The following is a 27,619-nucleotide window of genomic DNA, read 5'->3' as shown; positions in this document are numbered from 1 at the left end:
GTAGACAATGGTGAAGGGATGACAGATAACTTTCTTTCATCCTTGCTATGCTCATAGCTCTTTTATCTTCCTAAGAATATCAGCCCCAAAGAACTACTCACCATACATCCCCTTCGGCCAAAAAAAAATTAAACTCATACATACTAGTAATCATGTAAATAACATTCGGCATAAGGGGAACTTCAGATCAGCAGAAATTATCTCTTATAATTAACATATCATACCTAAGATACTAAATAGGAAATAATCATTTTGAATCACTCTAAAGACCCTCTTATTTTGATAAGTGGTATTGCTTCATACTGCTTTCTATTCAAATAATTATCATAGAGAATATTATCCTCAAGTGTCTTGGAATCTTTCTGCTGTTAAAAACTGGACAACAGACCCCAGTGGAGTTGCTTATGCTAAGTCTCACACAGCCACCAAGACTTAATTACAATTTTTGCTCTACTAGAAATGGAATTTTAAACCAATTAATCAGGAGTTGTCCGATCTGCACTAAATAATCTGCCTGTTTAGACCCCTGCCACTCCTAAAAGAAAGTAACTTTGTCATAATCAATCACTTCTTTGCCCAGTATAACTTCCTTGTTCTTGCTTCCTTCTTCCTGTTTTTGTACAGCTTCTCAGAGCTCCTTTCTATTTTGTAGTTTCAATAGTATCTGCTTGAAATTTGTTTTTGCCCAAAAAAATCTCTTAAAAGTCTTAATATGACTCATAAAGTTTATCTTTTAACATTGCTTATTGTGCTAAGTTGCTTCAGTTGTGTCCGACTAGTTGTGACCCTATGGATCATAGCCCACCAGGCTTCTCTGTCCATTGGATTCTCCGGGCAAGAATACTGGAGTGGATTACCATGCCCTCCTCCAGGGTATCTTCCCAAGCTATAGATAATAATAAATAAAAATTTTAAAGAAAACCTGTAACTAATAAAGGAACAATGATAGAAAATGAAAAAGGAAAGCCTAAATAATAAATATACTCCCAAAGGACAGAGTGTGCTTCATGAAATATAATCAGACTTGGGTTTTCCTAAATAGGACTGTCCTTATTCATTATAATTAGCAACAATTGTGTCTTGGATGAACCTTTTTGGCTACAACACTGCCACTGTGCAAAACTTCCCCTTATTCATTTTAGAGCCTAACTCCTCCTGCTACAAATAGTGATTGGGTGATTAAGTTGCTAAGTCATATCCAACACTTGTGACCCCATGGACTGTAGCCTGCCAGGCTCCTCTGTCCATGGGATTCTCCAGGCAAGAATACTGGAGTGGGTTGCCATTTCCTTCTCCAAGTGATTGGGATGCCTACCTAAATATAACATTTCCTGCCGGAGTCTTGTTCTAGTTGGTCTAGGGGTACCCAAGGGATGAATGGCGTCGGCGAAAAGAAAGGAAGGAAAGAAAGAAAGACACAGAGTCTTTTGAAGGTTTAGAGATGAATCTCTGTTATTGTTCTAAGTTTCTACTTATATAGCACATGTTTTAGGTCAGTAACCTTTGTAATGATTCTTTTGCAATATTTTCCTATTCAGATGATTTATCTCTTGATTCCAAGATGTAAAAATTCTTCCCTGGTCTTTTGTTACATTTCGGTTACATTTTTACCCCAAAACCTATTCTTATTTTACTAAAAACATGATCCATGATGTCATAAATCGTATTGTTCTATCTACTTCAGCGAACACAGCGTCTTACTTCAGGGAATAAGCACTATAGCGGGATCTAAGATCAAGAGTCTCTCATAGTACAGCCATTGTCTGTGGGGGTCTGCTTACCAGCTACCCACATATCACAAGACTATTTGTGGCAAAAACAAATCTTTTACAGTCTACCCTGAAACCACCTGCAATATGATTCACATATTTCCTTTTGTCTGTGTTCAGGTTTGGGGGGGCACAAATATCTCTAGCATCCCAATCTTTATGAGAAAAGACAATTGGCTTAGTTTCTGTAATTTTTCTTAATACGTGATCCAAGTTTTCAGTCATCAATAATAATCTCCTCATGAGGCCAGGTCACAATAGGCTTAGGGCTTGTTTTTTAAATGAACATGGCCTTATTCCCTGGCTGAATGTTAGGGACCCATCAGCCAGGGGCCTCAGTAGGTTTAATCATTTTGGGAATATTTCTTTGGGACAGAGGATCATTTTTCTTTTTCCTAAGCTCTCGTGAAATCACTACAGAATCCCCTTTAAATCCTGCCAACAAGGAAAGAAACACAGCTAGCCACAACAAAGGCATAGAAACAGGAAGGAGTGAAGGTCCAATCGTGGAGAGAAACCGCTTTGCAGTTTCTTTTTGAGTGGTGCCGTGAGTTTGTCATCCGCCAGTAGATCCAGAACGGCTCCCAACAATTTCCCAAACCATGTGACAAAGTGTTAACCAATGGCATACGAGCAACTTTCAGGTCACATTCTTAAAAGGAAGCTACTTACCTTTCACTTACTCTCTTCACCCTTCCTAGGCCTAGGAAGTAGCCGCAACTGGAGTGGTCACCTTAGATCCAGGGATGGAATCTCTGCTGATGATGTAAAAGCACCGCTTCCAAATCCCACTGTGTACAATCCTAGGCAGCAGAGATGCAAATCTTCTGTCATGTTTAAGTCACTAATTAGTCTTTGAATCAATATTTAACTAATACAACCTATCACAAACATTATTTTCAGCAAAATCTAGCCTCTTATATAATATCTATGTTACTGAAGTTATTCCTTTGCCTGTTGAGTGAGAACTAAAAATAACAGAATTATTAGAAAAGAACAGAAGGAAAAGAAAGGACAAAGAACAAAAGGGAAAGTATTTAACTTTAGATAGTTAGGGAGTTTAGGATTGACATGTAAACATTGCTGTATTTAAAATAAATAACCAACAAGGAAAAAAATAATAAATGGAATTATACAGTAAAAAAAAAAGTATTCTTATTTTAAAAAATTAATTTGGAAGAGTTTAAAATTTTCATAGATATAATATCAAATTTACTTGCAAAATATTTTGGATTAAGTATGAAAGGATCTCTAAGTCTACACATTTTATTTATGTTTTTATTCTATTAAGTGCACCATGTGAATTGTCCTATTTATGCAAATAAACTCTTCACTTCCCCTGGTTCACTTCCACTTGGTTCCAAGTCATCTTGCCAGCCTTCCTTCTCCCTCTTCTGCCATCTGTTAGTCTCTTCTTCCTTTGTTGTAGAGCTTCTCATATGAATTCCTTCTCTTTTACATAACTGCTGTATCCAAATCATTAACCACTTCTTCCAGGGTTCTTGAAACTCTCTTAGTAGCTATTGCTGCATCTGCTTCTAATCCCTTGTTCTTGTATTCTACCAGTTCAAAATTTCTGAAGAAAAAAAATTATATCTTCCTTGTGCAAGTCATTCCCTTTATCAAATCCTTTGAAAGTTACCATATAAATTTCAAACTTCTTCAATATTTTGTTTAAGCTCCATCCATTTTTATTTCCTGAATACAAAACACATAGTTACATCTCCATTTTCTCAGTCCACACTCTGCCTAAAAATTATTTTTGATGTAAAAGCTCCCAAGGCCTATTCTTCCTTCAAAGCTTACATCTTGGACTGACCTTTATCTAAGATCTTCAACTATCCTGGGGGCTCAACCTTTCTTCTGAATTCATTTGTGTGTTTTACTCATTCAGCCATGTCTGACTTTTTGTGACCCCATGGACTGTACCCACCGGACTTCTCTTTCCATGGAATTCTCCAGGCAAGAATACTAGAGTAGGTTGCCATTTCCTTCTCCAGGGGATCTTCCTGATCCAGCGATTGAACCCAGGTCTCCTGTATCATAGGCAGGTGGTTTACCATTTAAGCTACTAGGGAAGCTTTATCTGTTGCAATAATCTGGACCCTCTACTGTATCTCCTCTTTCAAGGGCCACCAGAAGACACTAATCAATTGAAATAGATATCTAACCTTCTGCACAGGTGGCACTGTGCTTGGTAGTGGGAATTCAGAAAGAGATATGATAACTGCTGCATTTGAAAGGCTTACAGACAATTTGGAAAGATCCACTATAAAAATTTAAAAATTAAATACAAGTTTACACAGAGCTCCTAGAAATCAGTATTCAGACACATTTAAGGTTGTGGCTCTTACTCCAGCCCCTGAGATTTTATCACCTTATTTTGTCATTCTTCTCCCCAAAATTAATTTGTTTTAAAAATACTCCAAGAACTTGAGGGAGGAACAAGATGGCAGAAGAGTAGGTGGACATGGAGTACGGCTCTCTCCATAGATACATCAGAAATACACCTTGAGACACAGAAATGCATGCAGAACAGCAGCTGAGAGCAGACAAGAGTACATGATCAGTGGAAAAGAATATATAGAAAAACTCGGTAGGATGAAGGAACTAGGGGGGAAAACAGGAGTGTTAGTAGGAGTGGACCTGTCCTCAGTGGGTGGGGGAACTGAAGCAGGGGTCCAATCCCCACATCAGGGCAATTGTCTGGGTCAGAGGAGAAATATTTAAGGCTGAGAGTGAAACAGCTGATTAGTGGCAGCCTAAATGGAATGAGAATCAGACAGTCCTTCCCACAGCCAAACATACCCCGGACAGGGATGCAGGTCCCCTGGAAGTCTCAGTGGCTGGGAGCTGGATTTTAGGGATTGTGGAGAACTCCCAGGGCGAGGACTGCTGTTGACTGCAGAGACGGATTGAGGGGATGTGAGAGAGGAGACTGTGGTGGGAAATGCCTGTGGAGGAGAGCCGGGCAGCCATGGAAGCAAGGCGATACTGCTGAGTCACGTGTAGAGGGTGGAGCTATCACCATAGCCTCTCTCCCCACACACCAGCATCAGCAGCAGAACAATAGAGGCTGGCCCATCAAACCCCAGACACACTGACCTACAGAGCAGGACCCCAGCCAAGGTGCCCCTCTATGTGCCTGACACACTGAACAACAGAGAAGGGCCCCAGGCAGGGGAACTCCTCTAAGTGCCTGAATGGGTGGAACTACAGAGAAAAACTGGCCAAAGAGGCCTTCTGATCGCCAGCTAAAGGGGCTTGAATAAAGACCCTGATAGGGCTATAGCTAGAAAAACCGAGTCTGACAGGGCCATAACTCCTGCCACGGAGGCATTCTGTGTCCCTGCACACTTAGCGCTGCCCAGGGTACCCGCAAGCCAAGCAGCTGCACCACCTTCACACTCAGCTCTCACTGGAGCAGAGTTGCCACGGGCAAAAAAAGTTTTGTGTCTATGCGCACAGGATCGCTTCAGTCGTGTCCGACCCTGTGATCCTGTAGACTGTGGCCTGCCAAGCTTCTCTGTCAGAGAGGGGTTCTCCAGGCAACAATACTGGAGCCAATACTGGTTGCCATGCCCTTCTAGAGCACTATATTTCCTGCTGCCCTAGCTGCCAACCCCTGAATACTTGGTGCTCCCAGAACCCTTGCGACCCAAGCAGCTGCACCACCTCCACATCTGGCCTTCACAGGGGCAAACCCAAGTCCTCCAGGGCAGCTTCAGGAGCAAACCCCAGTGGACGACCCACATGCAGAGGTGGAAATAAGACCACAGTTGAAACCCAGGGGCAGTATGGCTAATGAAGAAGACCCAAAACCTTCCCACCAGCTGTACAAGCTGTAGATTATATCCACATGATCAACTAGGCAGACTCTGTGTGTATGGACTATATAAAAGGACATTGAGAGCTCCCACAAAAGAAAACGCACTAGTTCTGATAGCTGTGGGCATTAGAGGCAAGAACACACAGGAGTAGGACCAGATTACAACCTGAGCTGTATCCAAAGCAGGTCCAGAGACCAGCACAGCATTGGAGAGCATCTTAGGGAGGTAAGGTGGACTGTGACTCCCAGTGAGGGAAAGGACTCTGACAGCAGTGACTCAAGAAAAACATTTGTTATTCTTATGGTTTGACTTATTTTGTAGATTCTATGGATTTTTTCCTTTCTTTCTTATTTTTTTTTTTTTTTTGGTCCTTTTTTCCCCCTCTGTAGTTGTAGTCATCGATTTTATTGGCATTATGAAATCTAATTAAGCTTTTGAGCTTTTTTCTTTTTTTCTCCTCAGTCACATTTTTTATTGTTGTTATAAACCTCTGCCTCTACGTTGGGCTTTTGCAGTTCTGTGGAGTTTTCCTTTTTTCTTTCTTCTTCCTTTTTTTCTTTCCCTTGTATTTCCTTTCTCTTTTTTATATTTTTAATTTTTTAAACCAATTATACTTTTTCCTACATTTATTCCTTTGCCTTTCCTACTGTTATTTCCCCCTTGCAGGTAATCTTTAATGTATATAAATCTTCTTCATCTATCTCTATTTAACTTTGCATATCAATTATTTCTTTCTTTTCTTTCTTTCCTTTCCTCTTAACATACATGTTAGTTTTGTTTTCATTGCTTTATTCCTCACTTAGCACCTTCATTTAGTTTTGCTTTCCAGTTTGTGCTTTTGTTAGTTTTGTTCTTAACTGGTAAACAAAATTTTTGATTCCCTTTGTTCACTGGGTCAATCTACTGTACTTTATTCTTGTTGTACTGTTTTGACTTTGCTCATGGGTATATATGTATATGTGTATATTCTATTATTTTAATTATTATTTGCCTGATTTTGTAACTGCCATTTGTCTGGGGTTCATTTTTGGTTTCTCATTTTGGGATATTTGTTTTAATCTCACTTAATGCCATAACAAACCACTTGTGGGATCTTCTTTCCTGACCAGAGATCAAGCCCTGAGCCTTTGAGTGGGAGCACTGACTCCAAGACCCTAGACTACCAGATAACTAGCTATAGGGAATATCAAATAATGAAAACAGTGAGAACTCACACAAAGAAAACCACTTGAATACAAGACCCAGCATCACCCAATCACCTGTAGCACCCTGTGCAACACCCCTCATTTAAACAACAAACAAAACAAAAATACAAACCCAATCACCAGGAGACAGGATTACTACCTCACTCAGCCTTGCCCATCAAAGGAGAAACAAACAAACAAAAACAACAACAGCAAAAAAAAAACCCAGCACAAATATCACCCTATATGAAGCTTACACAAACCTCTGGACCAAACTTAGGAGGGCAGAAACCAAAAGGAAGAAAGAATTCAACCTTGAAGCCTGGGTAAATGAGACCTCAAACACAATAAATTAAAAAAAAAATTAATGAAAAGGCAGAGAAATACTACACAAATGAAAGAACAAACTAGAAATGCAGAAGCCCAAATAAATGAAGAGGAAGTAGGCAAACTACCTGAAAAAGAATTCAGAATGATGATAGTAAAGATGATCAAAAACCTTGAAAACAAAATAAAGAAAATGCAAGAAACAATTAACCAAGACCTAGAAGATTTAAAGAATAAACTTACAGAGACAAACAACACAATTGCTAAAATTAAAAATACTCTAGAAGGAATCAATAGAAGAACATCTGAAGCAGAAGAACAAATCAGTGAACTGGAAGATAAAATGGTGGAAATAACTTCTGAGGAGCAGAATATGTAAAAAGAATGAAAAGAATTGAGGATAGTCTCAGAGACCTCTGGGACAATATCAAACTCACCAACATTTGAAGTATAGGGGTCCTGAAAGAAGAAGAGAAGAAAGGGTATGAGAAAATTTTTGAAGAGATTATAGTTGAAAATTTCCCCAACATGGAAAAGGAAATAGTCAATTAAGTCCAAGAGGCACAAAGATTTCCATACAGGATAAACGCAAGGAGAAACATGCCAAGACACATACTAATCAAACTAACAGAGACTAAACACAAAGAAAGAATGTTAAAAGCAGCAAGAGAGAAGCAACACGTAACATACAAGGGAAACCCCACATGTTTAACAGCTGATCTTTCAGCAGAAACTCTGCAGGCCAGAAGGGAATGTCAGGATATATTTCAAGTACTGAAAGGGGAAAATCTACAACCAAGATTACTGTACCCAGCAAAGATCTCATGCAAAAGTGATGGAGAAATAAAAAGCTTTTCAGACAAGCAAAAGCTAAGAGAATTCAGTACCACCAAACTAACTTTACAACAAATCTTAAAGAGATTTGTATAGACAAGAAATACAAGAGAAGAAAAACATCTACAAAATCAAACCCCAAACAATTAAGAAAATGGCAATAGGAACATATATATCAATAATTACTTTAAATGTAAACGGATTAAATGTTCCAACCAAAAGACACAGGCTGGCTGAATAGATACAAAAACAAGCACCATATATGCTGTCAACAAGAAACCCACTTCAGACCTAAAGATTCATAGACTGAAAATGAAAGGATGGAAAAATATATTTCATGCAAATGGAAAGCAAAAGAAAGTTTGAGTGACAGTCCTCATATCAGACAAAATAGACCTTAAAATAAAGAATATTACAAGAGATAAGGAAGGACACTACATAATGATCAAGGGATCAATCCAAGAGGAAGACATAACAATTGTAGATTGTTATGCACCCAACATAGGAGCATCTCAATACATAAGACAAACACTAACAGACATAAAAGGAGAAATTGACAGTAACACAATAATAGTAGGAGATTTTAGCACCCCACTCACACCAACAGACAGATCATCAAAACAGAAAATTAATAAGGAAACACAAGTCTTAAATGATACGTTAGATGAGATGGATCTCATTGATATCTTCAGGACATTCCCTCCAAGGATTCTTCAATATATGCAAATCAATCAATGTGATACACCATATTAACAAACTGAAAGATAAAAACCATATGATTATCTCAATAGATGCAGAAAAAGCCTTTGACAAAATTCAGCACCCATTTATGATTAAAACTCTTCAATGGGCATAGAAAGAACCTATCTCAACATCAGTTCAGTTCAGTTCAGTCACTCAGTCGTGTCCGACTCTTTGCGACCCCATTAATCACAGCACGCCAGGCTTCCCTGTCCATCACCAACACCCAGAGTCCACCCAAACTTATGTCCATCGAGTCGGTGATGCCATCCAACCATCTCATCCTCTGTCGTCCTCTTCTCCTCCTGCCCTTAATCCTTCGGAACATCAGGGTCTTTTCCAATGAGTCAACTCTTCGCATCAGGTGGCCAAAGTATTGGAGTTTCAGCTTCAACATCAGTCCTTCCAATGAACACCCAGGACTGATCTCCGTTAGGATGGACTGGTTGGATATACTTGCAGTCCAAGGAACTCTCAAGAGTCTTCTCCAACACCACAGTTCAAAAGCATCATTCTTTGGCTTTCAGCTTTCTTCACCGTCCAACTCTCACATCCATACATGACCACTGGAAAAACCATAGCCTTGACTAGACAGACCTTTGTTGGCAGAGTAATGTCTCTGCTTTTCAATATGCTATTTAGGTTGGCCAAAGCCTTCCTTCCAAGGAGTAAGCGTCTTTTAATTTCATGGCTGCAGTCACCATCAGCAGTGATTTTGGAGCCCCCTCAAAAAATAAAGTCTGACACTGTTTCCACTGTTTCCCCATCTATTTCCCATGAAGTGATGGGTCCAGATGCCATAATCTTAGTTTTCTGAACTTTGAGCTTTAAGCCAACTTTTTCACTCTCCTCTTTCACTTTCATCAAGAGGCTCTTTAGTTCTTCTTCACCTTTTGCCATAAGGGTGGTGTCATCTGCATATCTGAGGTTATTGATATTTCTCCCAGCAATCTTGATTCCAGCTTGTATTTCTTCCAGCCCAGCGTTTCTCATGATGTACTCTGCATGTAAGTTTAGTAAAGGCCATATATGATAAGCCTACAGCAAACATTCTCAATGGTGAAAAACCGACAACATTCCCCCTAAGATCAGGAACAAGACAAGGGTGTCCACTTTCACCACTATTATTCAACATAGTTCTAGAAGTCCTAGCTACAGAAATCAGAGTGGAAAAAAAAATAAATAAAAGCATCACAGATCATAAAAGAATAAGTAAATCTCTCCCTGTTTGCAGATGACATGATACTGTACATAGAAAACCCTAAAGATAACATCACAAAATTACTAGTCAGTGAATTTAGCAAAGTTGCAGGATACAAAATCAACACAGAGAAATCACTTGCATTTCTACATACTAACAATGAAAAATCAGGAAGAGAAATGAAAGAATCAATCCCATTCACCATTGCAACTAAAAGAATTAAATATCTAGGAATAAACTTACTTAAGGAAACAAAAGAACTGTACACAGAAAATTATAAGACAGTAATGAAAGAAATCAATGGTGACATAAACAGATGGAGAGATATTCCATATTCCTGGGCAGAAACAATCAATATTGTGAAAATGACTATACTACCAAATGCAGTCTACAGATTCAAAGCAATACCTATCAAATTACCACTGGCATTTTTCACAGAACTAGAACAAAAAAATTCACAATTCATATGGAAACACAAAAGACTTCTAATAGCCAAAGCAGTCTTGAGTAAGAAAAATGGAGCTGGAGGAATCAACCTTCCTGACTTCAGGTTATACTACAAAGCTATAGTCATCAAGACACTATGGTACTGGCACAAAAACAGAAACGTAGACCAATGGAACAAGATAGAAAGCCCAGAAATAGATCCATGCACCTATGAGTACTTTATTTTTGACAAAGGAAGCAAGAATATAAAATGAGGCAAAGACAGCCTCTTCAATAAATGCTGGGAAAACTGGACAGCTACATGTAAAAGAATGAAATTAGAACACCTCCTAACACCACACACAAAGATAAACTCAAAATGGATCAAAGGCCTAAATGTAAGGCCAGAAACTATAAAACTCTTAGAGGAAAACATGGGCAGAACACTCGATGACATAAATCAAAGCAAAATCCTCTATGACCCACCTCCTAGAGTAATGGAAATAAAAACAAAATAAGCAAGTGGGACCTGATTAAACTTAAAAGCTTTTGCACAGCAAAGGAAACTATAAGCAAGGTGAAAAGACAACCCTCAGAATGGGAGGAAATAATAGCAAATGAAACAACTGACAAAGGATTAATTTCCAAAATATACAAGCAGCTCATACAACTCAATTTCAAAAAAACAAACAACTTGATCAAAAAGTGGGAAAAAGACCTAAACAGACATTTCTCCAAAGACATACAGATGGCTAACAAACACATGAAAAGATGCTCAACATCACTCATTATTAGAGAAATGCAAATCAAAACCACAATGAGATATCACCTCACACTGGTCAAATGGCCATCATTGGAAAGTCTACAAACAATAAATTCTGGAGAGAGTGTGGAGAAAAGGGAACACTCCTGCACTGTTGGTGGGAATATAAATTGATACAGCCACTATGTGGGCAGGTTCAGAAACTTTGATTGCCAAATTCAAAGAGGGGAACTGGAAGAACGAAGTGTAGAAGCAGAGAATAAAAATTATATCCCACTCGTTTGCCTATATGTTACTTTCAGTGATCTCTAGGTGTTATGTGAGCGAAAAGTTTCAGTTTGAATTCAGGTTTAGAATGTTGATTCCTATTCGAAAATGAATATTTTTATTAACACAAAGGACATTTAGTTATTTAATGTGATTATGGGATTTTTTTTATTACCTAAGGATAATACAGAAACCATGGAATCGTCACACTTTTCATTCAGACACATGAAAAAAATAGAGCAGTGGGTATAGAGGCAGAAAATCTCTTTCAGTCAGGTGGATTTAATGTTAACTTTCTCACTGCTTGCTACCTTTGTGAGTTCTTTGGAAATCTTGTTCATTATCCTCATACCCCATTTCTTGACCCACACGGATATGCTACATGTTGATGTTAATTTACTTCCTTTTCATTTTTTAGAAATCGGGGCTCTACCTCTGGCTTCTCATTTGCTGAGTTCAGTTCATGTATTTAGGAATGTGTTTGCATAGGACCCACACTGGTCTTCCTTGCCCATCTCCTACATCTGGGAAATGGGAGGAAGTATTCATTCTTTGATCAGACAAATGATCGGTTCAGCTCAGTTGATCAGTCGTGTCCAATTCTGCAACCCATGGACTGCAGCACGCCATGCTTCCCTGTCGATCACCAACCCCTGGGGCTTACTCAAATTCATGTCCACCGATTTGGTGGTGGCATCCAACCATCTCATCCTTTGTTGTCCCCTTCTCCTCCTGCATTCAATATTTCCCAGCATCAGGGTCTTTTCCAAGGAGTCAGTTTTTCGCATCAGGTGGCCAAAGTATTGGAGTTTCAGCTTCAGCATCAGTCCTTCCAAAGAATATTCAGGACTGATTTCCTTTAGAATGGACTGGTTTGATCTCCTCACAGTCCAAGGGACTCTCAAGACAAATGATGGGTACAGGCTAATCCCAGCCTAAGGAGATCACTGGCCCTTCTCTCACCAGCTAGATTTCTCAGGCATGTGTGAGACACTGGTCAGTTGTGTTGTGTTAATTCAGGATATCAAGCTCTTGCAGTTAGGGTGGTTAGATTTAGCAAATTAAACTACAGACATCAATTAAATTTGCATTTCAGATAATCAATGGATATTTTTAGTGTAAGTATGTCCCTTGGACTATTTTGGACATACTTTTTTTACTTAAAGGCATGTGTTGTTTATCTGCAATAGTAATTCAACTTTATCTTCAATGCTTTTTATTTTATCTGGAAACTCTATTCCTAGTAGTTCTCATGATGTCACTCTTTTGACCTAAAGTGAGGAGAGGACTTCCCAGCCCTTTACTTTGGGGGTGAATCTCTTAGTTCAACTTTATACAAAGAAATAATTTTCACAAGTCTTTTACTAGTCTCCATTCTTTGAAATCTATTTTAGTCAATCTTAGATATGATAACCTTTCTAATATTTCCTTTGAAACTTTGCATTTTTTTCTTTGGCCTCTCTGTGAAGTTTGTGGGATTTTAATTTCCTGACCTGGGATCAAACCTAAGCCTGCAGCAGTAAGAGCAGGAAACCCTAACCACTTGACTTCCAGGGAATTCCCAGAAATTTGCATCTTGATTTGGTGGGGTGCTGTGCTGTGCTAAGTCATTTCAGTTGTGTCTGACTCTTTGTGACCCTATGGACTGTAGCCTCCCAGGCTCCTCTGTCCATGGGATTCTCCAGGCAAGAATACTGGAGTGGATTTCTGTGTCCAAGGATCGAACCTATGTCTCTTATGTCCTTTGCACTGACAGGCAGATTCTTGACCACTATCACCACCTTTCATAGGGATGCAAGTTTAAAAGAATACTGATGTATTGCTGGTAAAAGTGTTAATTGCTACAACCATGTTGGTTTGCAACCTAAGAAAATCCATTAAAATAAAAATTGTATACACAATTTGGAGACTCCTTTCCTGAGAATCATTATATACATATAAAATGACACTAGTATAAAATGTTTCATAACAAGTGTATCCTAGCAGTATTGGTTCATAGAAGCAAATTTTTTTTTTTTAAATCAGCAAAAATTTAAATCACCATCAATAGAGGGATAACTGAATAATTTATGGTACAAACCTCACTCTGAAATATTAAAAAAGAATAAATTAGAACTATTGCAAATGATTTGGAGAGATTTTCATAAGGTATAGTTGAAAAATTTTTAATTCATGAACAAGTACATATTTCTGAAAATAAATGAATTGCCACAGTAGAAATCTCTATTTCCAATTTTTCCTATAATTACAGAAAAGGGGAGAAAATAAGAAAGACTACGTGTAATTGTGTCTATGATGGATCGTATCAGAGTTGCAGAATCTGGTGGGAGGAAAGATTATTTTTTTGCTAAAAATAAACTTCGCTTTTCCAGTGCAAAATTTCTACTTTCAAAAGCTCTTTTACAAAGCATTGATCCTTTCCATTAAACCAAACCTAGATCTAGCTTTTATTATTGATTTTAGCATGCAAACTTTTACCCTAAGTCTTCAGGCTAACTTTGCTCAATCATTAACACAGTTTAAATACCACAGACAGTAGCTTTAGTCATTTATAGGCACACATGCTAACCAAAAAAAAAAGAAAAGAAAAGAAATAGTAACTTTATTGTAAATCTTAAAAGGCAGCAAGTTTATTTTTAGGGAAACAATAGTAAACAGAAAATTTCAGCCATTTTACAAGGATTCCCTCAGTTTGCTCCTACAGAACATGAAATTTACAAGCCTACTAATGTAGGCATATGATGTTTTCTTCCCTCCTGTTACACTAGAAGCAATGCCATCTCTCTATCACAGCTCTTTCACCGGGGCTTTGAGATCTATTCACTGTTGTATTTCAAGGTTGCTTATATTCATGATTACTTCTAATCTCTATTTATGAAACTGGATCCCTCTCTCTAGCACACAATTACACAAATCATGCTTCAACCCCCTATTTGCCTCTAGCTTATCACCATACTCTTCTTTATCTTTCATCTAACTTCTAGAAAGAACTGTTCATAGTTTCATCTCCTTTACTTTGGCTCATCCTTCTTCAGTCTATTCCAAACTGGCTTTCCTTGTCTTTTCTACAGTGAAAATTAACTATCTCACTCATGGTGAGATTAATATCATGGGAGTCAATAAATATTTTTCTGTCCTCATCTGTAGACCACTCAATTATTTCTATTGTCTCTGATATTTTCCTTCTCTTCTTGGTTTCTATGACATCACCCTCTCTTGGTTTCTCAATTATTAATATATTTCTGTTCTCCCTCATTTTTTCTGTTCTCTTTTAGTCTCATTTATGTTCATTCTTTTAGTTCTTCCTATTTAATGTTGCAATTTCTCAAGATTCAGGGATTGGTACTTCTGTGGTAGTCCAGCGGTTTGCCTTCCAATGCAAGCTGTGCAGGCCTGATCCCTGATCAGGGAGCTAAGATTCCACATGCATCTTGGCCAAAACCAGAACAGAAACAGAAATAAATTTGTAATAAATTCAATAAAAACTTAAAAATGGCTCATATCAAAAAACAAATCTAAAAAATAAGACATATCTTTTCTTCTAACTCTGTCTCTAAAAATGCATATCCATAGCTCTAGTCACCATCCAAGGGCTGACAACTCTCATTTTGCATCTTTGTAGTTCCAGCTAGACCTCTCCTCAGGATCAAACATCCAACCACCTTCTCAGCATCTTCACTTGGATATCATAAGCATTTTGAACACCTCATACCTGTGATTGAGCACATTATTCTCCTTCAAAACCTTGGTTCTCTCCCACTGATGGACTATGGCACAGTTATCCTCTAGAGGCAAAGCCAGAAACCTCACAGTCATTCCTATTATCTCCTTTCTCTGATCTTCCCATATTTAATTGATCATTAAATCCTTTAAGTTAGTCATCCAAGTTAGTCATCCATACATCCATATTGCTCTCTCCTCTGCAATCAGCACTTATCCAAGCCATTCTTCTTTTTTTCTTGGATGATATTCATAATAAATATAAAATTATTATTATTATCATTACTATTATTTTTCAGCCTACAAATTGCTTTTCCTTTGTTGGTTTTGGGTCTCCTTCCACCATTCTCTAAGCAGTGAATTTTCCAACAACAAATTTGATCAGATCATTTTCTTAAAACTCTTCAACAACTTTGTATTGCCCTTAGGAGCAAGCTCTTCACATTTCTTTTATAAGCTCTGTGTGATCTGGACCTTGTTGTCATCTTTAGCCTTACCCTTTTGATCTTCCTTTCCTGGGGAAATACTTTTAAATCTCACAGCCTAAATGAAGCTGGTTTATTTTATCTCTTATGGAATTATATGTCCTCCCTTCTGAGTACTTATTTCAGTTTTAATTGAATATCTAGTAACAATTTGATCTTTTATCAGTAACCTCCATTAGAATGAAATTTTAATTTTCTCATCATTGAATTTTCAAGGTCCTAAATATGGCACGTAATCAGCACAAAAAATGTTTATTAAATAAATGAATAAAAATAATATAGTGTTTGAGAGAATAAGTTCTAGAATCAGACACACTGAATTTCACATTCTGATTCTTCCCTTGCTAGTTGTATAATACTAGGCAATTTATTTTTCTCCTAATGTCCTCATCCTTTCTAAGGATAGCTATTTTAAAATATCAATAGCCAATAAAAAGTAAGGACATTATACTGGGCTAAGTGCTTTCATATGCGTTATCCCTCTTAAACTTAATGCCATGAGGTACGTGTTAACATTATCCTTATTTTAGAGGTGAGGAAACAGAAAATTAAGTAACTTTCCCAAAGTCATATAGGGGTTAAATGGAAGAGATATGAGTAAAACTTAGGATTCTTTGATACCAAAGTACATGTTCTAAGCCTTCTTACTTTAGCCATCCTTTTCCTCACACTAATCTTATGTGCGGCTCCCTGAGATTACATATACACTACTTAACACAGTGTCTAAAACATAGTAAATCCTCAAACAATAGGGCTTACTGTTTTCCTCACCATTATTATTATTATTAACATAGACTACAAGACCTGAGAAGTAAAAATGATAGATTCTCATTTCCCCAGAGAATAAATTCATGTAACCATAGCAAGTCCTTGTCAATTCCATCTGCTACAGAGCTGGTGGCTTTCACCTAAGAAGGTAAAGCCTTCTTCCTCATCTTCAAGGTCCCTCCCTCCGTGCTTCATATCTAAGAGGCCTGTCCAATATCTTCAAAGAGAGAAACTCATCCTCCTCTGAACTCAGTGCCATTTGAACCTCCACTAAGTGAGAGGGTAATTAATCATAGATCATCCCGAATAATTTCTTTTCAGTATTATTTATCTTCTAAGTTTAGGGGCTCCATAGTCCTCCAACTGCATTAAAATACTGCTGAAATCCAGCCTTTTACTCTGGGCTTTCCGGGTGTCACAGTGGTAAAGACTCCACCTGCCAGTGCAGGAGACATGGGTTCACTCCCTAGGTCAGGAGGATCGTGTGGAGGAGGAAATGGCATCTCACTCCAGTATTCTTGCTGCTATAAACCCATGGACAGAAGAACCTGGCACGCTACAGTCCATGGGGTCACCAAGTCAGGCACAGCAGAGTGCATGACAGCCTTTTACTGCCTTGTACTCCCTCGGCATTTGGGGCCTAAAGAATGTGTCAGAGCTGCACTTACATGGCAAGCATACCAATTTGCTTATGTGAGAGGATTTCTTAGATCGTCTTTTGAGTGAAATGATGGAGAACATAGCTGGGGAGACTGTGCTCCCCTCCTCAGTCCTTCGGACTTGCACCTCATTTTTATGGTGGTAATTCAGGAACAGGCTGGGTAAACCATTGACAAGGGGTATTCATGTGTTTTTATCTTGCTCAAATCAGTTAAATAAATAAAAATAGCAATATTAGCTTTCTGTTTAGGTAGCATATAAGGTACTAAAACTTTCCTGGGAATTTATTGCCCTTAAAGAGCAGCCAAAACATGTTTATTTTGAACTATGAAGATATGTAAAAAGTCTGGAGTCCTGAATTTTAAAGAGCTCTCTTGTTGATTTTTTCTAATGTATCAATACACTCTCTAGTATATCAGTATATATAATACATCATTTTGCAAATAATTACTTGAGTAAGCACAGGAGTGAGGAATAAATACCTCCTTCCTGTAAGGCTGTCTTTTAGATTAGCCAGAATAACTTAGAAACTTATACTTAGAATAACTTAGAAACTTATAGTCTTATTTTTTCTGTTCTCATGAAAATAAAGTTTCTCTAGACATATTTTCAAACACGTTGTCAATCAAGAGAACTGTGAAATGAGGAAATTTGTAGACACCAACAGAAACTAATAAAAATGGCTAAAGGTTCAAACTCACATGCCCTTTCAAGGGTATAGAAACATTATATAATGGATAATGTATGGCAGAGTCATCAGAGTTAGGTCATGAGGAAGCCACAAGGGATCTTGAATACATTTGATCACAGAAAACATAGTCACTGTGATTTGTCAACCATGCTGATGAATATCTTATTCATCGTCATCATTTTTCAAATGAGAAAATTAAATTAAATTAAATGAGAAAATTAAAGAAATAGAGGAAAACAACAGAAAGACTAGGGAAAGACTAGAGATCTCTTGAAGAAAATTAGAGATACCAAAGGAATATTTCATGCAAAGATAGGCTCGATAAATGACAGAAATGGTATGGACCTAACAGAAGCAGAAAATATTAAGAAGAGGTGGCAAGAATACACAGAAGAACTGTACAAAAAAGATCTTCACGACCCAGATAATCACAATGGTGTGATCACTCACCTAGAGCCAGACATCCTGGAATGTGAAGTCAAGTGGGCTTCAGAAAGCATCACTACGAACAAAGCTGGTGGAAGTGATGGAATTCCAGTTCAGCTATTTCAAATCCTGAAAGATGATGCTGTGAAAGTGCTGCACTCGATATGCCAGCAAATCTGGAAAACTCAGCAGTGGCCACAGGACTGGAAAAGGTCAGTTTTCATTCCAATCCCAAAGAAACGCAATGCCAAAGAATGCTCAAACTACCACACAATTGCACTCATCTCACATGCTGTTAAAGTAATGCTCAAATTCTCCAAGCCAGGCTTCAGCAATACGTGAACCGTGAGCTTCCAGATGTTCAAGCTGGTTTTAGAAAAGGCAGAGGAACCAGAGATCAAATCGCCAATATCCGCTGGATCATTAAAAAAGCAAGAGAGTTCCAGAAAAACATCCATTTCTGCTTTATTGACTATGCCAAAGCCTTTGACTGTGTGGATCACAATAAGCTGTGGAAAATTCTGAAAGAGATGGGAATACCAGACCATCTGACTTGTCTCTTGAGAAACCTGTATGCAGGTCAGGAAGCAACAGTTAGAAATGGACATGGAACAACAGACTGGTTCCAAATAGGAAAATGAGTACGTCAAGGCTGGATATTGTCACCCTGCTTATTTAACTTATATGCAGAGTACATCATGAGAAACATTGGGCTGGAAGAAACACAAGCTGGAATCAAGATTGCCGGGAAAAATATCAATAACCTCAGATATGCAGATGACACCACCCTTATGGCAGAAAGTGAAGAACTAAAGAGCCTCTTGATGAAAGTAAAAGAGGAGAGTGAAAAAGTTGGCTTAAAGCTCAACGTTCAGAAAACTAAGATCATGGCATCTGGTCCCACCACTTCATGGGAAATAGATGGGGAAACAGTGGAAACAGTGTCAGACTTTATTTTTTTGGGCTCCAAAATCACTGCTGATGGTGATTGCAGCCATGAAATTAAAAGACGCTTACTCCTTGGAAGGAAGGTTTTGGCCAATCTAGATAGTATATTTAAAAGCAGAGACATTACTTTGCCAACAAAAGTCAGTCTAGTCAAGGCTATGGTTTTTCCAGTAGTCACGTATGGATGTGAGAGTTGGATGGTGAAGAAAGCTGAGCACCGCAGAAATGATGCTTTTGAACTGTGGTGTTGGAGAAGACTCTGGAGAGTCCCTTGGACTGCAAGGAGATCCAATCTATCCATCCTAAAGGAGATCAATCCTGGGTGTTCATTGGAAGGACTGATATTGAAGCTGAAACTCCAATACTTTGGCCACCTCATGTGAAGAGTTGACTCCTTGGAAAAGACCCTAATGCTGGGTAGGATTGGTGGCAGGAGGAGAAGGGGACAATGTAGGATGAGATGGTTGGATGGCATCATTGACTCGATGGACACGGGTTTGGGTAAACTCCGGTGGTTGGTGATAGACAAGGAGGCCTGGCGTGCTGCAATTCATGGGGTCACAAAGAGTCGGACACGACTGAGTGACTGAACTGAACTGAACTGAAGGTGAAGTTGCTTCTCCAAAATATACTATCCAGATATTAAATTATTTATTTCTAAAATCAAGATTTCTTAATATATTTTTCATTACTTAATCCCAAAATTGTTTTCCCAACAACAACAAAAACCTTGTTATTCTTCAGTAATGTCATAAGAAAACATTAAATATTCAGGTTTTTAAGAAAAGCACATGTCTTCCTGTATTAAATGTTTCATTTAATGATTCACAGAGAAATTTAATCTATCGCAAAGCATTAGACAACCTAACAGCAATTTCTGGAGTGTGTGTACATTTTCTTAACTTCTATTTAACTTTTGAAATACAATCTGTAGAAAACCATGGAAAATTAACTCTATCTCAGGCAGTAATGTAAAAATAGAATAGAGTCTTATAAAGCTTGCTCTCTAAATTATATTATAATATAACATAAGTCTGTAAAACTTAGTAGAGCCTAAGTATTTTTACTGTGTGGATCACAATAAACTGTGGAAAATTCTGAAAGAGATGGGAATACCAGACCACCTGACCTGTCTCTTGAGAAATATGTATGCAGGTCAGGAAGTAACAGTTAGAACTGGACATGGAACAACAGACTGGTTCCAAATAGGAAAAGGAGTACGTCAAGGCTGTATATTGTCACCCTGCTTATTTAACTTCTATTCAGAGTACATCATGAGAAACACTGGGCTGGAGGAAGCACAAGCTGGAATCAAGATTGCTGGGAGAAATATCAATAACCTCAGATATGCAGATGGCGTCACCCTTATTGCAGAAAGTGAAGAAGAACTAAAGAGCCTCTTGATGAAAGTGAAAGAGGAGAGTGAAAAAGTTGGCTTAAAGCTCAACATTCAGAAAACTAATATCATAGCATCTGGTCCCATCACTCCATGGGAAATAGATGGGGAAACAGTGGAAACAGTGTCAGACTTTATTTTTTGGGGCTCCAAAATCACTGCAGATGGTGACTGCAGCCATGAAATTAAAAGACACTTACTCCTTGGAAGGAAGGTTATGACCAACCTAGATAGCATATTAAAAAGCAGAGACATTACTTTGCCAACAAAGGTCCGTCTAGTCAAGGCTATGGTTTTCCCAGTAGTCATATATGGATGTGAGAGTTGGACGATAAGGAAAGCTGAGCGCTGAAGAATTGGTGCTTTTAAACTGTGTTGTTGGAGAAGACTCTTGAGAGTCCCTTGGACTGCAAGGAGATCCAACCAGTCCATCCTAAAGGAGATCAATCCTGGGTGTTCATTGGAAGGACTGATGTTGAAGCTAAAACTCCAGTACTTAGGCCACCTGATGCGAAGAGCTGACTCATTGGAAAAGACCCTGATGCTGGGAAAGATTGAGGGCAGGAGGAGAGGGGGACAACAGAGGATGAGATGGCTGCGTGGCATCATTGACTCCATGGACATGGGTTTGGGTGGACTTAGTAAGTTAGTGATGCACAGGGAGGCCTCACGTGCTGCAGTTTATGGGGTTGTAAAGAGTCAGACATGACTGAGGGACTGAACTGAACTGAACTGATAACAAGAATTTGTCCAAACATATTTTATAGCATTTAGAAAACAACCAAGGATAATTTTCAACTTCTGATAATATTATAGGTCATAAACTCCCCTTCTTCCTCTCAAATCCTTACTGATATAAAGTATATAAAAATTGCAGGTATAACTAATATGTTTGCAGGTATAACTAAATATGTTTGTTTGTTTTTTTCTAAATACACAACTACATTTGTGCAAATGTAAGGGAAATCTCTCAGCTTCCCAGGTGGCGGTAGCAGTAAAGAACCCGCCTGCCAATGCAGGAGACATAAGAGATGAGGATTCAATCCCTGGGCTGGGAAGACCCCTTGGAGGAGGGCAGGCAACCCACTCCAGTGTTCTTTCCTGGGGAATCTCTGGACAGAGGAGTCTGGTGGGCTATGGTCCATAGGATCGTACTGTCAGACACGACTGAAGGACTTAGCATACATGCACACATTTCTCTAGAAATCAAACACCAAAGAAGAAGCAGAAAACCAGAATGACATGAATGTTAACATGACTTACAGGAAGATATTTTGGTAATAAGAAAGGATCTTGCATTTTAGTTAGGGAAAGGGGATACAGAAAATAAGCAAGGAAGGAAGAATGAAGGAAAAAGAGAAAAAATTAAAAAGGAAGGAAGGAAGACATCAGACTCTGATAAATTAGCATACAGAAAAGTCAAAGAGTGATGTGACAGAATGACTGGATAGTCAAAGTATAAACATGTTGACATTTGCTGAGAAATTCATAACATAAAAAGAGATAGGCACCAAAAAAAAAACAGGAAAAAGAATTTTAGGCAGAGAAAATAATAATATCAGTACCTGTAATTAAATTGTCAAAGACATCATAGAAGATTAACTAAAGAAAAATTTTCAAAAAAATTTTAAGTTTAAAATTGTGTTTCAAAAATCAGAATGTGTAGTATAATGCACTTCTGTTGAAAGAGATATACAGAATTAAAAAATATATATGAGAATAGACACACTGCTTTAGGTTGGATTTGTTGTTGTTTAGTTGCTAAGTCATGTCTGACTCTTTTGGGCCCCATGGACTGTGGCCTGCCAGGCTCCTCTGTCCATGGGATTTCCTGCGGAAGAATACTAGAGAGGGTGCCATTTCCATCTCTAGGGGATCTTCCCAACTTAGGGACAGAGCCTGCATCTCCTGTCTTGCCAAGTGGGTTCTCTACGGCTGAGCCACCAAGAAAGCCCTTAAGTGGGATTATATCAACCCTAAAACCTTCTATATAGTTAAAAAATATTAAATTAACAAAATGAAAAGGAAATCTACTGAAAGGGAGAAAATATTTGCAAACCCTTTGTTATATAAGGGGTTAATATCCAAACTGTATAAAAAGCTCATTAACTCAACGGAAAAAAAAAAAATCTAATTTAAAAATGGGAAAAGAAAATGAATAACTTTTTTCCAAAGAAGGCATCCAAATGGCTAAGGGTTACATGAAAAGGTCTCAACATCACTTATCATCAGGAAAATGCAAGTCAAAACTACAAAGAGATATCACCTCACACTTGATAGAATGGCCATGATCCAGAAGACTAGAGATAACACATATTGGTGAGGATGTGGAGAGAAAGGAATGCTTGTGTATTTTTTGTGGGAATGTAAATTGTTTCAGTCACTATGAAAAATAATGTGGAGGTTCTTCAAAAAATTAAAAATATAATTATATTTGAACTAATTATTTTTGAACTGTGGTATTGAAGAAGACTCTTGAGAGTCCCTTGGACTGCAAGGAGATCCAACGAGTCCATCCTAAAGGAAATGAGTCCTGAATATTCAATGGAAGAACTGACGCTGAAGTTAAAACTGCAATACTTTGGCCACCTGATGCCAAGAGCTGACTCATTGGAAAAGACCCTGATGCTGTGAAAGATTGAGGGCAGGAGGAGAAGGGGATGAGATGGTTGGATGGTATCACCAACTCAATGGACACGAGTTTGGGCAAACTCTGGGAGATGGTGATGGACAGGGAAACCTGGTGTCCATGGGGTGAAAAAGAGTTGGACATGACTTAGTGACTGAACAACAACAAAACCAAAAGAAATGAAAAGAGGATATCAAGAAGATATTTGCACTCCCATGTATAAGCACATAGTCAAGATATGGAAACAACCTAAGCCTCCATCAGAGAAGGATCCTGTCATTGGCAATAGCATGAATGGAGCTTGAGGGTATTGCACCAAGTGAGATAAGTTGGAGAAAGACAAATACCATATGATGTCATTTACATGTGGCTTCTGAAACAGCCAAACTTATAGAAACAGAAAGTAGAATGATGCTTACTCAGGAATGGGAGAATTGGGAAGATGTTTTTCAGGGTACAAACTTGCAACTAATAAATAAGTTCTGGATATGTAATGCACAGCACAGCATGACAGTCAACTATACTGTATTATAAACTTCACATTTGTTAAGAGACTAGATCTTACTTGTTCTTACTACAAAAGAGAAATGATAATTACGTGTTCACTAATGTTAACATGGTAATCATATCATAATATATAAATGTATCAAATTAACACATTATATATCTTAAACTTACACAGTTCTATATTTTCAAAATCAATTATATCTTAATAAAAAACTGGCTACATCTGGGATGAAATTATGGATAATGATTACATTACTTTTGTTTAACTGTATTTGTTAAGTTTTTACAATTAACCTGTATTATTTGGAAATAAGGAAAAAGTTAATATTGAGCAATTAACAACTCTTTATCTGATATTATTGAAAGACCACTGTGATCAGTGAAATCCATTACATTTATCCATTCACCCATTTGAAATACCATAGCCTTCATTTCAAAATGTCAAACTATTCTTTGACAATAGTTTTGAAGTAAGCTCATAGGAAGAAGGAAACAGATATGCTCTAATCTGTTGTGTTATTTTTATTAGTTATCCACTTTCTATTCCTGATTCCCATACTCAGCTTTTCAGAACTTGATCTCAAGTTCTGTATAATTAGCACCAGTGACTCAGAACAAGATGGGGGGGGGGTGGGAGTTTCACCACCTGGTGTTTTAAGGCCATGTCCCCAAGGCTCACAAATGACGATCATTAAGTATTTGCCTCAGATGTCTTAATAGATGGCTTTTATTTTCAGAATCAAAGCAAATCACAATTACTGGGGGAAGTACGGGCTCAAGTTGATTGACACTAGAAAACTTGGTAAAGAAATACAGTCTTTCTCTATTCCCTTCAGGGAGAATACAGCTGGTGTGCGATCTTTCTCTCTGTCTAGTCTAAAATAACACCTTGACCCAGTCTGTTACCTAATCCTGCCTCTCTCATGGTCCCATAATGTACTCAGGAGTTATGTTTACAGAGTACTGACACAATCACATAGTGACATATACAGCAACATAGAGAACATTATTTTCCTAGATAAAGGAGATTATTTGCTACTGGCAAGATTACTCACTCAGAACCATAGTTCATTGCTGCTTTCATGGGCTTCACCCAAGCTTAGAAAATGAGCAAGTCAGGGAACTAGTAAATCTAACAGCTGACAGAATCTCTACAACAATGGCATCATTCTTTTCATCATTGACAAATGGTTTGCTTTTACCCCTTGAGTCTTTCCTACACGATTCTGTACTGAGTTCTGTTCTCAGGAATATTAAAGCATGCCTATTGCCTTACTAGAGTTTCCAAACGAACATTCTTGCTTCCTTGAGGTGGTAAAAACAAGTTAGACCCTCACAAATGCCACTTCCTCATCCTGGCTACACAGATTTTCTTTCCCAACCACTTTTGCAGTTAGGTTAGGGTCAAGATGCCAATAAATCATGAGCATACATCAGATGCATCTTTTCCAATTTCCAAGGGCAAGCCAGCTTCCTCTCTCTTCTTAGGAAATGCAGACCGAACAGGTCCAGCCTCACTATGGCAGGAGCTTACATCTCAGAGTCTCTTCTTGGAAAAAAATCTGCTCTGGACAGACTCCTGATACACTTCAGATTTAAAGAAACTGAAAGAAATAAACTCTTATGATTAATGTGTAGGCTACTAGCTTTAGGGAGTAGGATGGACACAGCAGCCTTCATTAATTATGCTAATACACTCTCTGAGTTTTCTCACCTAATCTAGAGGTAAAAATATATACACTTTAGGGTTATTGCTGCCAGGTCCTAGAAGTTATGGAAACTCATCCATTCCTGTACAAGACACATGAGCATTGTTTTTAATCAGGGATACATAAAAACATACCTGTAAAATTAACTGTTTAGACAGCATTGTTGGAAAAATATAGGTAAAAACCAAAATCCTCTTCTAACTCAGAAAGTCTCTCTACAAACATGGTAGAGAAAGAAAACAAGTTTGTTATTAAATAAGCTTTAAACCAGAGTATAATGCTCATCTCATATAATCCTCTAAGAGATTGCAAAGACAGAAAGAGGTATCACCCATCTATATAAATGAGCAGATATAACTTTTTACATACATGTTAAGATAAGAAACTAGTCTGCAAGAGGACTTTGGTAGCACCATTTGTCACACATAGTTATCCTAATTTACCTGGTAGTTGGGATAAATATCTCTATTAGCTAATTGGCTTTATAAAAAGAAGAAAAGAAAAGAAAGAAAGAAATTCTCCTATCTATATAACAGGAGGTGATTTTGCACTTTTGAACAAGGAGTCCTTGGAAGTTGTGCTTTACCCTCCCCATGAGACTGAAAGAATCTATCTCCCTGGATGTTTACATTTCAAAGACATGGTTCCAGGCCCTGGAGAAAGACCAGTTCCTGGGAGGTAAGACTCGTAAAAGTCTTATTTAGCTATTTAAAAGTCTACATATGTTTCTAAGAAAGGAAGCAAAAACTTACCAGTTTTCTAAAGTAAATGCTTTAAGGAAAGACAGTTGAAGGCAATCTCTTCCCTTTTTTGCACAAGGGAGAATTAAGGCTTGCATTTTTCATTTGCATTTGTCTTTCTCCATTTCCAGTGAACTGATTCACTTGTTCTGAGTTGGAAGCCAGGACTCCACATCCTGCTGGAAGTAGCATCTGAGATCAGACCTAAAAGTAATAGGTCCATCACTGTCCACAACAATTCCCCAGAAATAGATGTGACAGGCCCCTCCTTGACTAACATGGCACATATTCTGCGGTAGGAACGGGGGGAATGGAGTCACAGGGGAGTCTGATGGAACAGAATGCAAACTTATAATCTAATATCGTTAAACCAAACCATTTTGAGAACTGCTGGTATCAGGATACCAGAGCTGAAGAGAGAATCTCACGTCCATCAGTCAAGACTTACTTGACTTTGAGAAACAGAAATCCAACACTAATCATATGTTGAATCCAGGAAGGGTTGAACAAATAAGACATAGTAAGGTCTGGGATGCAGCTGTCTGGACTCATAATCTCTCTGTCTGTTTTGTCTCTTTTATTGAAGACTGATATTTCCATATCAGTGAAGAGTGGGGAAGAGGCATAACTCTCAAGCACACCTAAGGCAGATCAAGGCCAAGGTGAATGTCTGACTGATTTGACAGGTAAAGATTCAAGTAGCCAGTTTTTGATTCAGTTTGATACTTACATGGACAGTGAAAAGGAGAATAAGCCAAATGTTCCAGCTCCCCAGGATTTTTGTACCATATAGCAAACACAGCAAAACACAGAACCCTGGAATGAAAGGGGCCAAAATGACTGCAGTGTACCTCGTGGTTATACCCTTGTTAAAGAGCCAATTCTAAATTATTGATACTATTAAGTATTCTTACATCCTGCTGCTCTGTTCCAGGGGTGCCACACCCCATCAGAAACAGGGAGAGGATGAGAAACTGTCTCATAACAACCTCCCAGGAGGAAGATAGAGTCAGAGGGAGATGGCCATGGATCAGCTCCTTTCAGGCCTCCCATGCTCTCTTAACCTGGGAGAATCACAAGGAATCTGTCAAGCTCGGATTAGCTGAGGGTCAAGCATTAATTTGAATACAAGGTGGTACAAACATGTGAAGGTCATCAGGGCACCGTTGTGGAGCCATTGCCCATTGCCCAGCAGTCACCACTCACAAGTCCTGTTTTTATAAAAATCTTACATTCTCACTCATTTCAGGGAAACTGATTTACAGACACATTTTCTAAGTTCATGTTTTAAAGAAAAATCGTAGAAAATGCACTCATAGACACAATGTAAATTAAGTGCTCACATTTAGAGTAATCAAGAGTCACTATAGATATATTTTCCTATTATTTAAGGGGAGCTGTGTGTGTGCATATGTGCTAAGTTGCTTCAGTCGTGTCCAACTTTTTGCGACCCTATGAGCCATAACCGACCAGACTCCTCTGTTCATGGGATTCTCCAAGCAAGAATACTAGAGTGGGTTGCCATACCCTCCTCCAGGAGATCTTCCCAACATAGGAATCAAACCCACGTCTCTTATGTCTCCTGCAATGGCAGGCGG

At 38.3% G+C, this 27,619-nt stretch overlaps 1 long non-coding RNA gene across 1 annotated transcript; it reads right to left on the bottom strand.

Annotated features, from left to right (window-relative positions):
- Window positions 1–1,536: 1,536 nt before the first annotated feature.
- On the bottom strand, window positions 1,537–26,966 carry LOC145503760 (uncharacterized). Its single transcript, XR_014051730.1, has 5 exons — window positions 26,936–26,966; window positions 26,752–26,837; window positions 26,034–26,225; window positions 25,416–25,496; window positions 1,537–2,572 (listed from the first exon to the last, which is right to left on the bottom strand). It is a non-coding gene; the product is annotated as an uncharacterized LOC145503760 (long non-coding RNA).
- Window positions 26,967–27,619: the final 653 nt, after the last annotated feature.

This window comes from Giraffa tippelskirchi, chromosome 4 (assembly GCF_054371585.1).
Source record: "Giraffa tippelskirchi isolate mGirTip1 chromosome 4, T2T-mGirTip1v1.2.pri, whole genome shotgun sequence".
In the NCBI taxonomy this organism is placed as follows: domain Eukaryota; kingdom Metazoa; phylum Chordata; class Mammalia; order Artiodactyla; family Giraffidae; genus Giraffa; species Giraffa tippelskirchi.
Note: the sequence above shows the minus strand (reverse complement) of the source record. Positions and strands in the feature narration are given on the sequence as shown.